Here is a 15,354-nt window from a genome sequence, read left to right on the forward strand (position 1 = left end):
AAAGTGAAAGTGAAGTCGCTTAGTCATGTAGGACCCTCAGCGACCCCATAGACAGCAGCCCACCAGGCTCCTCTGTCCATGGGATTTTCCAGGCAGGAGTACTGGAGTGAGGTTGTGTACTGCTACACTCTTACAAATATAGGCTATTACAAAAATGACCTACTCCCTGTTTCCCTCTTACTACTCTCCACCCCTTTTCCTGCCTCTGTGCCTCTGCCAGTTCCTCATTCTGAAATGCCCTCTCTCTTGCACATGTGATTAATTCAATTCGTGAAGTCTCTCTTTTGAACCTGTGGTATGATTCTGTTGTGTGAAAATTGATTTATACATTTATCATGTAATATATGATATATCCATTTTTATGCATCCAAATTCAACCAATAGCAGGTAGAAAATATTTGAAAACCCAGAAAGTTCCAGAAAGCAAAATTTGAATTTGCCACGTGGCCTGCCACTATTTGCATAGTAATTACATTGTATTAGGTGTTGTAAGTGACCTAGAGATTATTTCAAGTATATGGTAGAATGTGAGTTGTTGTTCTGTAGTTCAGTCGTGTCTGACTCTTTGCAACCCCATGGACTGCAGATCGCCAGGCTTCCCTGTCCTCCACCATCTCCTGGAGTTTGCTCAAACTCATGTCCATTGAATTGGTGATGCCATCCAACTATCTCATCCTCTGTCCTCCCCTTCTCCTTCCTTCAGTCTTTTCTAGCATCAGGGTCTTTTCCAATGAGTCAACTCTTCACATCAGGTGGCCAACGTATTGGAGCTTCACCTTCAACATCAGTCATTGCAGTGAATATTCAGGGTTGATTTCCTTTAGGATTGACTGGTTTGATCTCCGTGCTATCCAAGGGACTTTTGAGAGTCTTCTCCAGCACCACAGTTCAAAAGCATCAATTCCTGCATAGGAACCTGGAATGTTAGGTCCATGAATCAAGGTAAATTGGAAGTGGTCAAACAGGAGATGGCAAGTGTGAACACTGACGTTTTAGGAATCAGTGAACCAAAATGGACAGGATTGGGCGAATTTAATTCAAATGACCATTATATCTACTATTGTGGGCACGAATCCCTTAGAAGAAATGGAGTAGCAATCATAGTCAACAAAAAAAGTCCAAAATGCAACACTTCGTTGCAATCTGAAAAATGACAGAATGATCTTGGTTCATTTCCAAGACAAACCATTCAATATCACAGTAATCCAAGTCTATGCCCCCAACCACTAATGCTGAAGAAGCTAAAGTTGAATGGTTCTGTGAAGAACTACAAGACCTTCTAGCACTAACACCAAAAAAAAAAAAAAAAGATGTCCTTTTCATCATATGGGGCTGGCATGCAAGAGTAGGAAGTCAAGAGATACCTGGAGTAACAGGCAAGTTTGGCCTTGGAGTACAACACGAAGCAAGACAAAGTCTAACAGAGTTTTGCCAAGAGAACGCACTGGTCATAGCAAACACCCTCTTTCAACAACACGAGAATGTGAGTATATTATATTAATATACAAATACTATGTCATTTTATGTAATAGACTTGAGCATCCCTGGCTTTTGGTATTGGGGAACAGAGAAATGACTGTATAACAAATGTATTATTTAAAGAAAAAATAAACAGCTTCTATTTTAAGAAAAACTAATGTAACCTGTTCTTTGAAGCACTCTGTGATTCCCCTCCCTAATCTCAATCTCTTTTCTTCCCTCCAGAGGAAGACACTATTCTGAATTTTGGGTTTTGTGGTTTTTTCATTCCATATGACCTTCGGGATCTTAGTTCCTTGGTCAGAAATCAAACCTGTGCCGCTTGCAGTGGAAGCATGGAGTCTTAACCACTGGAATGTCAGAGAATTTATCTGAATTTTGTTTATTTTCTTTCTTTTTTAAAAATTTTGTTAAAAAAATGTTTCTTAGAAAAGAATTCTTTTCCTCTTAAAAAAAAGTAAAAAAAAAAAAAAAAAAAAGATCTCTTCCTTTTCTACAAACCCTTACATCAAGGGCTGACTTTCAATAGATTGAAGCGAGGGAGCTATTCTGCTACGTACGAAACCCTGACCCAGAGGCAGGTTGTCTATGAATGGTTTAGCATCCGGTTCCCCAGGAACGTGCAGTGCGTGATCGGCAAGGGTGTATCCTGAATTTTGTACTCATCATTTTTCTCCTTTTCATTTTAGTTTCATGTGTACATTAACATGTATAAACATGTTATGTAGTTGCCTGGTTTTTACCTTATACAAACATAATCATATTGCACATATTCTTCTTAATTTGATTTTTCTGTTCAATATTAAGTGTTTGAGGACTTCCCTGGTGGTACAGTGGCTGAGAATTCGCCTGCCAATGCAGGGGGCACAGGTTCAATCCTGGGTCCTGGAAAACCCCATATCTACTGAGTCTGCGTTCTATAGCCCTTGGACCGCAACTACTGAAGCCTGCGTGCCTAAAGCCTGTGCTTGCAACAAGAGAAGCCACCACAAGGAGAAGAATGTGTACCACAGGAAGACTTGTTCCTACTTGCCGCAACTAGAGAATGCCCATAAACACCAATAAAGACCCAGCACAGCCAAAAATATAAATAAACAAGTATTTGAGATCCCTTCTTGTTGGTTTGTATAGCTATAGTGTATTTGTTTTCACTGCAACTGTTAAAGGGTATTTAGTTTGGTGCCAGTTTTGTTTTTTCCCCCTAATTAATTTCTTAACTTAGCCAAGACACAGCACAATAGTAGAGTGGTTCTGGAGTCAAACTACTTGCATTCAAATCCCTGTTCCACCACCACCTTGTACTAGTGACTCGGCTGGCCTCCACATCTGTAGTTCAACTTCCACACCTATCACATAACAGAGGAGTAGCCAGTGCCTGGAATGAAGTTGCAGCTGGATGTTTGTTAAATGAGTTCTCCCACATTTATACATATATTATAATCCAAGTGAAATAAAATACTGACAAGTTTCTGAGCACTCTTTGCTCTTTTCCAGGACCACAGTTATCCTCAGGTCATTTTTCTTTCTCTTAGAATTGATTTTCCTCCTACTTCCACCATCAAAATCCTTCAAGGCTCTAATATTATCTTCTTGATAAATCCTCCCCTTACCACTTCTAGCAGAAATTATATTTTTTTAATTCTTATAACAATATGGTTATGTTACTCTGTGGTTCTTCTAATATATAGTTTGTGTTATTTAAATACTTTATTACCTCCTGATATAGTTTATAAATTCTTTTCAAGGCAATGGCCAAACTTTCACATTTTGGTTCACTTTCTGCACCTAGCCTGATGCCTTGCTTATGGTACTCGTTTAATAAATATTAATATTTTGAAAAACAATTCAAATATGGTAATTGTTGCAGATATCTGTTGCTATGGGCTTCTCTAGTAGCTCAGCTGGTAAAGAATCCACCTGCAATGTGGGAGACCTGGGTTCGATCCCTGGATTGGGAGGATCCCCTGGAGAAGGAAACGATTACCCACTCCAGTATTCTTGCCTGGAGAATTCCATGGACTGTATAGTCTATGGGGTCTCAAAGAGTCGGACATGACTGAGCAACTTTCACTTTCTGTTGCTATGTAATTAACCACTCCCAAACTTACTGACTTAAGATAACCATTTATTTACTCACAGTTCTGTAAGTCAGCAAATTGGACTGCTTGTGGCAGGGTGGTTCTTCTTCTGGCCTTGCCTGGGTTCATTTATATGAATGCAGTAATCTACTATAGGCTTGACTGGGGATGGATGGTGTAGCTATCTTCATTCACATGTCCAGAGGCTGCTGGTGGCTATTGGCTGGGGCATGTATCTCCAGCAGAATATTCCATATCTTTTTTTTTCTTTGTAACTTTTTAATTATTTATTTTATTTTTGGCTACACTGGATTTTCCTTGCTTTGCATGGTCTTTCTCTAGTTGCAGTGAGAGGGGGCTACTTTTCCTTTCAAAATGCGCCTCATTGTAGTGGCTTCTTTTGTTGCTGGCAACAGGCTCTAGGCACACAGGCTTAGTAGCTGCGGCTCACAGGCCCTAGAGTGTGGGGTCAGTAGTTCTGTGGGCTGCCACAACATGCAGAATCTTCCCAGACCAGGGGCTGAACCCATGTCCCCTGCATTAGCAGGCAGATTCTTATTCACTACACCACCTGGGAAGTCCCACCATACTTCTTTATATAGCGTCTGGCTTCCAACAGAGCATGAAAGGAAGATGTAAATCCTCTTTAAGCCTAAACTTCAAAGTTGCATAATGTAATTTCTGCTGCATTCTATTATCAAACCAAGTCATATGGCCAACCTCAATGGAAAAGATGGGAAAATAAATTCCATATCTCAATGGAGTAGTAGCAAAGTCACATTGCAAAAAAGTGAACAAGTATGGATGAAAGGAATTATTGTGGCCATCTTTGCAAGTAATCTACCACAGTGATTGTAGGTAGAATTTCCTTTTACCTCGATTTCAGATTAGAATCTAAGAAAGCATTTCCCAGCCATTTTGCCGAGTCATCAAAACATTTCTAGTTTCAATCATGAGGTACAGTAACTTACTTGTTAAAGGAGACAACAGCAACAGTAATAATGATGATGACTACTACTACTAGCTAACATGTATTGAACCCATATTCTAGGCTAAGCAGGTTAACTTGGCTGTTGTAGTCAATCACCACTATTTTAAGCCTTATTGCCTCCATTCTTCAAAATAAGGAATTTGAGGCTCCTAACAGCCTGTTAGTTGCCCAACATCATGTATTAATTAATGACACATGCTACTTTAGGGTTTTAAGTTTAAAATCTAGGCCTCCAAAGAAAAACACTTGTATATAGACTGTTTATATTTTATTAATCTTGAAATATGTATATCACTAGCCCCTGAATCGAGAGTAATCTTTCATTCCTGAGCCTCCAGGTATTGGGTTTTTGGCCCCTTGACTCCCACTTGCTAGATCTCTGCTATCCAGTTGTTCTTAACATTGACGGCTTTTCTATAACTCCCCCCCCCCCCCTTTATTTTTTGGTTTGGTAAAAATATGGGCTTGAGAGAAAGACAGGTTGGTGTTTTGGTTCTGTCACTTATTGGTTGTGTGATATGGATCAAGTCCTTTAACTCATCTGTAAAATGGGTAGAATAAGAATTAAATTACAAAATAAAAGAATACATCTAAAAAAAAAAAAAAAAAGAATACATCTAAAACCTCCTGCATAATGCCTGGAATGTAAGAAGGCTCAGTAAATTTTATTCATTTCTGTCTCTCACATGTACAGTGCCATTCCAGAATTTATACTCCACTGGGATCTGAATCTTCAATAATCTCAGTCCACATCTTCTGCCTCTTGGAATTCTATGCCAGTCAAATCCATTTTCTCAATTAACATCTTTTAAAACTTGTCTCAAGAAAAATAATGCCTGCATATTGTTGACACTGTTTATTTGCTAAATCATGTCTGACTCTTTGTGACCCCGTGGGCTGTAGTCCACCAGGCTCTTCTGTCCATGGGATTTCCCAGGTAAGAATAATGGAATGGATTGTCATTTGCTTCTCCAGGGGATCTTCCTGACTCAGGGACTGAACCCAGGTCTCCTGCATTGGGTGGATTCTTCACCACTGACCACCTGGGAAGCCACCTAGCTATTACCCTGGCTTTATAATCTCCCTGCACTGAAGATACTAACCTTCTCAGCCATTTACTCTGTAGCATGACAACTTCTCCATTTTCAGATGGCAAGAACTTGCAGGACACTTAATCTTGAAGGGAATCTGGGCCAATTTCACCAGGACAAAAAGAGGACCTGAGTACTGTGCTAACTAATCCAGGACATTGGTCACTTTATCACTTTAACCCACTAATTTATTTAGAAAGAGATTACCACTTAATAGTTGTTATATATATATATATATATATATATATATATATATATATAAATCTCCTTCTCTTCTAAGAAATTCCCCAACCTTCAGTTTGAAAGATGCTGAATTATTTAAAGTAGGGACCTATGACACTTATTAAGGATTTCTTTTCAATTAATAATAATAATTAAAAGTAAAATGAAGTGGTGCACCTAGAACCAAGAGAAGAATAACTGATTTTGAAAAAGGCAGAAAATGTAAGAGAGAAACATTAAACATGGTTGGAGATTAGAAATGGCAAGAGTAGAGTAACAATTAGGGGATTTTTATCCTATAGCTATGTTTATAAGCAAAAACATGAAAGAAAGAAAGCAAAATCACTCAGTCATGTATGACTCTTTGTGACCCCGTGGAGGTCACAAAGAGCAGCCTACCAGGCTCCTCCATCCATGGGATTCTCCAGGCAAGAGTACTGGAGTGGGTTGCCAAAACACAGTTGTGGACAATTAATCATTTCCCCACATTGTGACATATATTTATTCATTCATTTGTTCAACAAACATATTAAGCACAGACAACCTGCCAGGTGATGAGTAAGGTGCCAGGACACAGTAGGGAATAAGAGCAAGTGTGCAGTCCAATACATGGCTAAAAAACTTAAATCGCAAGTAGCAACAGTGGTCAGACATATATACATAAATTCTATGTGTGGATGTGAACTTCAAAAATGTATATATGATGTGAATAACAAAGACTTTGAAAAATAAATAAATTCTTAAAAAATATTTTGAGAAATTAAAGAGTAGCATTCTCTTATTAAATGTGACAGCTGTTACTAGGCTCCAGCTCTTTGCCTTTCAGAAATATGTGCCTCTGTTGCCAAAGTTTTAAAACATTTAAAGAGAAACGAGAATTCTGATTTTTTATGCGAAATTTATTGCTCAGGAGATGTTGGCTCAAAATTTGAAAACAAACAAACCAAAACAAAACTGAAGCACCAGTTTGAGATTCTCTAGTTTGCAGAGGATTTGTTACTATGGAAAGTGTGGATGAGCTCATGGTTTTGAAATAGTAGTAGGTGTAACAGTATAAGTTGTTACCTAATTTGCTCAGCTCAGTTTTTAAAGCTGTGAGGCTATGGAGGCAGAGCAGAGTCAGTTAACACAGGATATTAAATGAATGTGGTAGAATGGCAGTCTAAATTACCGGAAGGTATATTCAGTCATCACTCTAAAGAAAATACTTGGGTATGTAAATGTGTTACATTTCTATGTTTATGGTGGGCAAGGCATTTACTCTGACATCCATTAAAAGGAGAGTAATGGGAATTGTTAGCACTGGATGAATGTTGGGACACATTAAAGAAGTGGTCTGTTTCCCAGAATGGTTTCCATTGTAGTTTCAGAAACTGTTCATTAACCTTGAGATCCTTCTTATCAGATAAGCTTGATTCCTATACTGTTTGTAAAAGTATTTACTTATTTATTTTTGGCTGCAATGGCTCTTTAGTGCTGTGCACAGCCTTTCTCTAGTCACAGCAAGCAGGGGCTACTCTCTAGCTGTGGTGCGAGGGTTTCAGTAGTTGTGGCACAGAGGCTTAGCTGCCCAAGGCATGTGGAATCTTCCCAGAACAGGGACTGAACCCATGTTCCCCGCATTGGCAGGCAGACTGTTTAACTGCTGGACCACCAGGGAAGTCCTCAATTTCTATATTCTAGTATTTGTTGTTGTTCAGTCACTTAGCTGTGTCCCACTCTTTGCCACCCCATGGACTGTAGCACATCCAACTACCTCGTCCTCTGTCATCCCCTTCTCCTCCTGCCTTCAATCTTTCCAGGCATCAGGATCTTTTCCAATGAGTCAGCTCTTCGCATCACGTGGCCAAAGTTTTGGAGCTTCGCCTGTAGCATCAGTCCTTCCAAAGAATATTCAGGATTGATTTCCTTTAGGATTAACTGGTTTGATCTCCTTGCAGTCCTAAGGGTCTCTCAAGAGTCTTCTCCAACACATATTTTTACAACATGTTTTTGCAAAGATACCTGAGTTTCTTCATTTAATTTCTTCATCAGTGAAATTATGTTAATTGGAATTATGTCCCCTTGGCCCCATTTCTCCCTGCTTTGCCGAAATAATTATTCTTTGGTCCAACTTGCTCCAACGATACCTGCTTGCATTTATCTCAACTTCATGTGAACTCCTTCAGAATTAATCTGAAGTATTCAGATAGCTAGCATTCATCTGTAATCAGTTATCTTATATTGACATTTAAATGTCTGATCTAGCTGAACTAGAATACAAATTTATGAGGGCAGGCACTGTAATTTATATTTATCTTAAACTCTCCAAGAGTGGAAGATCTCCGTGTTTACCCCCTGGTTTGGTCATTTACTAGAAGTACTCACACAATTCAATTTCGCTGATGGCTCAGATGGTAAACAATCTGCCTGCAGTGCAAGAGACCTACATTCAATCCCTGGGTTGGGCAGATCCCTTGGAGAAGGGAATGGCTATCCACTCCAGGATTCTTGCCTGGAGAACTCCGTGGACAGAGGAGCTTGTTGGGCTACAGTCCATGGGGTTGCAAAGAGTCGGACATGACTGAGAGACTTTCACTCACTCACTCATATAACTCAGAATAGAGTCTTATTTGCAGCTCTGATTTATTACAGCAGAAGGACACAAAGGAAAATCAGCAAGGAAAGAGGCACATGGACAAAGTCTGGAGGAAACCCAAGATCAACTTCCAAGAGCCTTCTCTCAGTTGAGTCACACAGGACACCATTCCACCAGCAGTGAGATCTGACAGTATGTGTGAAATGCTATCTATCAGGGACACTCATCAGAAATTCAGTGCTGCTGATCATGTGGTCATTCTCTGCCTAACACATACCAAAAGTCCCAACTCCTAGAAGGAAAGCAGGTGCTTAACATAAACCATGTTGTCTGATCAAACATTTTAGACTCAGTAAGCCACTCTCATCATATAGGGAAAGTTTTATATCAGAGTTGTTTAATCGCTAGTTTGTCTGACTGTTTTGCAAACTCATGGACTGTAGCCCACCAGGCTGCTTTGTCCATGGGATTTCCCAAGCAAGAATACTGGAGTGGGTTGCCATTTCCTACTCTAGAGGATCTTCTTGACACGGGGATCAAACCCACATCTCCTGCATTGGCAGGTGGATTCTTTATCACTGAGCCATTGTGACCCCATATATCAGTGTAGGGAACAGTTTACTATTCAAATGCCTAGACACCAGCCAGTCTTTTAAGCAGGCCTTTCTAAAGCTAGAAGTCTCAGGCCTGCTATGTTAACTCTTTTCTGCAGATGCCCCATAAATAGGAGGGTAAAGGGAAGAATGAACTGGAAGGCTTTTTTTTTTTTAATGCTATCATATAACCAATGAGACTCATTACTCATGTAAATATTCTTCCTCATTATTGCCAGTGTTACATACATTAAAGTGATGTATTTTCCAATTAAGACATTTTTCTAAATATTTTTGGCCTCTATTTTTTTGTTTTCCACTTTTTCCTTGGGGCATGCGGGATCTTGCTTCCTATACCAGGGACTGAATCCGTGCTGCCTATACTGGAAGTGCAGAGTCTTAACCACTGGACCACCAGGGAAATTCCTGGTCTTTTAAATTTTTTTTTTGCAGGTGCATTTGTGTATTTCCCTGTTGCCACTCCTTGGAAGGAAAGTTATGACCAACCTAGGTGTTGGAGAAGACTCTTGAGAGTCCCTTGGACTGCGAGGAGATTCAACCAGTCCATTCTAAAGGAGATCAGTCCTGGGTGTTCATTGGAAGGACTGATGCTAAAGCTGCAACTCCGATACTTTGGCCACCTCATGCGAAGAGTTGACTCATTGGAAAAGACCCTGATGCTGGGAGGGATTGGGGGCAGGAGGAGAAGGGGATGACAGAGGATGAGATGGCTGGATGGCATCACTGACTTGATGGACATGCCTTTGAGTAAACTCTGGGAGTTGGTGATGGACAGGGAGGACTTGCGTGTTGCGATTCATGGGGTTGCAAAGAGTCGGACACGACTGAGCAACTGAACTGAACTGAAATGTGACGGCATATTAAAAAGCAGAGACATTACTTTGTCAATAAAGGTCCATCTAGTCAAGGCTATGGTTTTTCCAGTGGTCATGTATGGATGTGAGAGTTGGACTATAAAGAAAGCTGAGTGCTGAAGCATTGATGGTTTTGAACTGTGGTGTTGGAGGAGACTCTTGAGAGTCCCTGGGACTGCAAGGAGATCCAACCAGTCCATCCTAAAGGAGATCAGTGCTGGGTGTTCATTGGAAGGACTGATGTTGAAGCTGAAACTCCAATACTTTGGCCACCTGATGCAAAGAGCTGACTCATTTGAAAAGACCCTGATGCTGGGAAAGATTGAGGGCAGGAGGAGAACGGGATGACAGAGGATAAGATGGCTGGATGGCATCACCGACTCAGTGGACATGGGTTTGGGTGAACTCTGGGAGTTGGTGATGGACAGGGAGGCCTGGCATGCTGCAGTTCATGGGGTCACAAAGAGTCGGATACGACTGAGCGACTGAACAATGACGGTTGCTATTATTAGTGGTGTTTCACCTGTTTGCTATTGATAGGCATGATGGGGCTTTTTCTTTCTCTTCTGCACCAGGTGGTCCTCAGTGTGATTGGAGATGGCAGGGATGAGCATGTTCCTGGCCTTTTAATTTCAAAACAAATTCATGCCTTTGGTTAAAAAAAAAAAACTCAAACACTATAAAAGTTTGTAGAAAGCAACAACTTATTTACCTTCCACATTTCACTCTCCACAGGTAACCACTATTAATAGTTTGTTGTATATCTCTCCAGGCTTTTTTCTATGCATATACAAGTATGTACATGCAAAAAAAAAAAAAAGGATCTCACTACATAGATTTCCTACAACATGTGTTTTCAGATAAAATTATGTTGTGAATATGTTTAACATGCCAGTAGCTATAGATGTAGGTTTATATAGCTATGACAAAACTAGACATTAAAAAGCAGACATCACTTTGCCAAACAAGGTGCATATAGTCAAAGCTATGGTTTTTCCAATAGTCATGTACAGATGTGAGAGTTGGACCATAAAGAAGGCTGTGTGCTGAAGAATCGATGCTTTTAAATTGTGGTCCTGGAGAAGACTCTTGACAGTCCCTTGGGCTGCAAGGAGATCAAACTAGTCAATCCTAAAGGAAATCAACCCTGAATCTTTATTGGAAGGACTGATACTCCATTGCTTTGGCTACCTGAGGTGAACAGTTGACTCACTGGAAAAGCCCCCGATGCTGGGAAAGACTGAGGGCAGGAGGAGAGGGGGATGACAAGGATGAGACGGTTAGATAGCATCACCGACTCAATGGATATGAAACTGAGCAAACCCCAGGAAACAGTGGAGGCCAGAGGAGCCTGGCAGGCTATTGTCCAAGAAGTCACAAAGAGTTGGACATGGCTTAGCAATTTAACAACAACAGCACCGTAGATCTACGTCATTCTTTTCAATGGCTGCACAGTAGTCCACTGTATTGAGATATCATAATTTAATCTATTCCCAATCTTCTCCTACTAAAAACTGTGCTATAGTAAGTATCTTTGTATCCTTGTGTTCTATGGGATAAAATCCCAGAAGTATAACTGTCGTGTCATTCTCTTGTCATTCCATTTCTTTTGTCGTAAGCTTGTAATGAGTATGAACTCCTTTCAGAATACATGATAGTGAATATTTTTTGGCTAACTCTTCAAATTCATTCCCTTTCTTCCCTCTTCCTAGTCATTCTAAGGTTTTCCCTTGGGAAAACCTCTCCAGTCCCACTGCATAGCCATCATGCAATTCAGGTGGGATTAACTACCACCAGCTCACATCTGATGCAACCAGGTTATGTCAGGTCCAACCCAAGATGGATGGGTCATGGTGGAGAGTTCTGACAAAATGTGGCCCACTGGAGAAGGGAATGGGAAACCACTTCAGTTTTCTTGCCTTAAGAACCGCATACACAGTACGAAAAGGCAAAAAGGTAGGACACTGAAAGATGAACTCTCCAAGTCATAGTGTCCAATATGCTACTGGATATCAGTGGAGAACTAACTCCAGAAAGAATGAAGAGATGGAGCCAAAGCAAAAACAACACCCAATTATTCTCCTCCTGCCCCCAATCCCTCCCAGCATCAGAGTCTTTTCCAATGAGTCAACTCTTCACATGAGGTGGCCAAAGTACTGGAGTTTCAGCTTTAGCATCATTCCTTCCAAAGAACACCCAGGGCTGATCTCCTTCAGAATGGACTGGTTGGACCTCCTTGCAGTCCAAGGGACTCTCAAGAGTCTTCTCCAACACCACAGTTCAAAAGCATCAATTCTTTGGCGCTCAGCTTTCTTCACAGTCCAACTCTCACATCCATACATGACCACTGGAAAAACCATAGCCTTGACTAGACGGACCTTTGTTGGCAAAGTAATGTCTCTGCTTTTGAATATGCTATCTAGGTTGGTCATAACTTTCCTTCCAAGGAGTAAGCATCTTTTCATTTCATGGCTGCAGTCACCATCTGCAGTGATTTTGGAGGCCCCCAAAATAAAGTCTGACACCATTTCCCCATCTATTTCCCATGAAGTGATGGGACCGGATGCCATGCCTCAGGTTTCTGAATGTTGAGCTTTAAGCCAACTTTTTCACTCTCCTCTTTATAGCAGTGGTTAAAGTCATGAACGCTAGAGCCAGAGTGTCTGGGTTTCAAACTGTGACCCCGCCACTTGCAGCTATAGGTCTGTAAACAGTTCCTCTTCCCATTATGTCTACTGCTGCGGGTAGGAATCCCTCAGAAGAAATGGAGTGGCCATCATAGTCACCAAGAGAGTCTGAGATGCAGCACTTGGATGGAATCTCAAAAATGACGGAATGATCTCTGTCCATTTCCAAGGTAAACCATTCAATATCACAGTAATCCAGGTCTATGCCCTGACCAGTAATGGTGAAGAAGTTGAAGTTGAACGGTTCTATGAAGATCTACAAGACCTTCTAGAACTAACGCCCAAAAAAGATGTCCTTTTCATTATAGGGGACTAAAATGCAAAAATCGGAAGTCAAGAAATACGTGGAGTAACAGGCAAATTTGGCCTTGGAGTACAGAATGAACAGGGCAAAGGCTAATGGAGTTTTGTGAAGAGAATGCACTGGTCATAGCAAACACCTTCTTCCAACAACACAAGAGAAGACTCTACACATGGACATCACCAGATGGTCAATACCAAAATCAGATTGATTATCTTCTTTGCAGCCAAAGATGAAGAAGCTCTAAACAGTAAGCAAAAACAAGACTGGGAGCTGACTGTGGCTCAGATCATGAACTCCTTATTGCCAGATTTAGACTTAAATTGAAAAAAGTGGGGAAAACCACTAGACCATTCAGGTATGACCTAAATCAAATCCCTTATGATTATACAGTGGGAATGACAACTAGATTCAAGGGATTAGATCTGATAGACTGAGTGCCTGAAGAACTATGGATGAACATTCGTGACATTGTACAGGAGGCAGGGATCAAGACCAAGAAAAGAAACGCAAAAAGGCAAAATGGTTGTCTGAGGAGGCCTTACAAATAGCTGAGAAAAGAAGAGAAGCTAAAGGCAAAGGAGAAAAGGAAAGATATCCTTATTTGAATGGAGAGTTCCAAACAATAGCAGGGAGAGATTAGAAAGCCTTCCTCGGTGATCAATGCAAAGAAGCAGAGGAAAACAATAGAATGGGAAAGACTAGAGATCGCTTCAAGAAAATTAGAGATACCAAAGGAACATTTCATGCAAAGATGGGGTTGATAAAGGACAGAAATGGTATGGACCTAACAGAAGCAGAAGATATTAAGAAGAGGTGGCAAGAATACACAGAAGAACTGTACAAAAAGATCTTCACAACCCAGATAATCACGATGGTGTGATCATTCACCTAGAGCCAGACATCCTGGAATGCAAAGTCAAGTGGGCCTTAGGCAGCATCACTACGAACAAAGCTAGTGTTGGTGATGGAATTCCAGTTGAGCTATTTCAAATCCTAAAAGAGGATGCTGTGAAAGTGCTGCACTCAGTATGCCAGCAAATTTGGAAAACTCAGCAGTGGCCACAGGAGAGGAAAAGGTCAGTTTTCATTCCAATCCCAAAGAAAGGCAATGCCAACGAATGCTCAAACTACCACACAGTTGCACTCATCTCACATGCTAGTAATGCTCAAATTTTCCAAGCCAGGCTTCAATAGTATGTGAACTGTGTACTTCCAGATATTTAAGCTAGATTTAGAAAAGGCAGAGGAACCAGAGATCAAATTGCCAACATCTGCTGGATCATCAAAAAAGCAAGAGAGTTCCAGAAAAACATCTACTTCTGCATTATTGACTATGCCAAAGCCTTTGACTATGTGGACCACAACAAACTGTGGAAAATTCTGAAAGAGATGGGAATACCAAACCACCTGACCTGTCTCCTGACAAATCTGTATGCAGGTCAGGAATAAACAGTTAGAACTGGACATGGAACAACAGACTGGTTCCAAACTGGGAGAGGAGTATGTCAAGGCTATATACTGTCACCCTGATTATTTAACTTATATGCAGAGTACATCATGAGAAACACTGGGCTGGATGAAGCACAAACTGGAATCAAAATTGCCAGGAGAAATATCAACAACCTCAGATATGCAGATGACACCACCCTTATGGCAGAAAGTGAAGAACTAAAGAGCCTCTTGATGAAAGTGAGAGTGAAAAAGTTGGCTTGAAACTCAACATTCAGAAAACAAAGTTCATGGCATCGGGTCTCATCACTTCGTGGCAAATAGATGGGGAAACAGTGACAGACTTTATTTTTTCGGGCTCCCGAATCATTGCAGATGGTGACTGCAGCCATGAAATTAAAAGACACTTGCTCCTTGGAAGAAAAGTTATTACCAACCTAGACATCGTATTAAAAAGCAGAGATATTATTTTGCCAACAAAGGTTCATCTAGTCAAAGCTCTAGTTTTTCCAGTAATCACGCATGGATGTGAGAAATGGATTATAAAGAAAGCTGAGCGCCGAAGAACTGATGCTTTTGAACTGTGGTATTGGAGAAGACTCTTGAGAGTCCCTTGGACAGCAAAGAGATCCAAACAGTTCATCCTAAAGGAAATCAGTCCTGAATATTCATTGGAAGGACTGATGTTGAAGCTGAAACTCCAATACTTTCGCCACCTGATTCGAAGAACTGACTCATTTGAAAAGACCCTGGTGCTAGGAAAGATTGAAAGCAGTAGAAGGGGTGACAGAGGATGAGATGGTTGGACGCCATCACCCACTCAATGGACATGAGTTTGAGTAAACTCTGGGATTTGGTGATGGACAGGGAGGCGTGGCGTGCTGCAATCCATGGGGTCGCAAAGAGTCGGACACGATTGAGCGACTGAACTGATATTCTTTTCCGGCTTGTTGAATTTCGGTCTGATATTTTTTCCGTAAGAATTATTCAGCAATTTTTTTCGGTTC

The sequence above is a fragment of the Capricornis sumatraensis genome, chromosome 1 (genome assembly GCF_032405125.1).
Source record: "Capricornis sumatraensis isolate serow.1 chromosome 1, serow.2, whole genome shotgun sequence".
Classification (NCBI taxonomy): domain Eukaryota; kingdom Metazoa; phylum Chordata; class Mammalia; order Artiodactyla; family Bovidae; genus Capricornis; species Capricornis sumatraensis.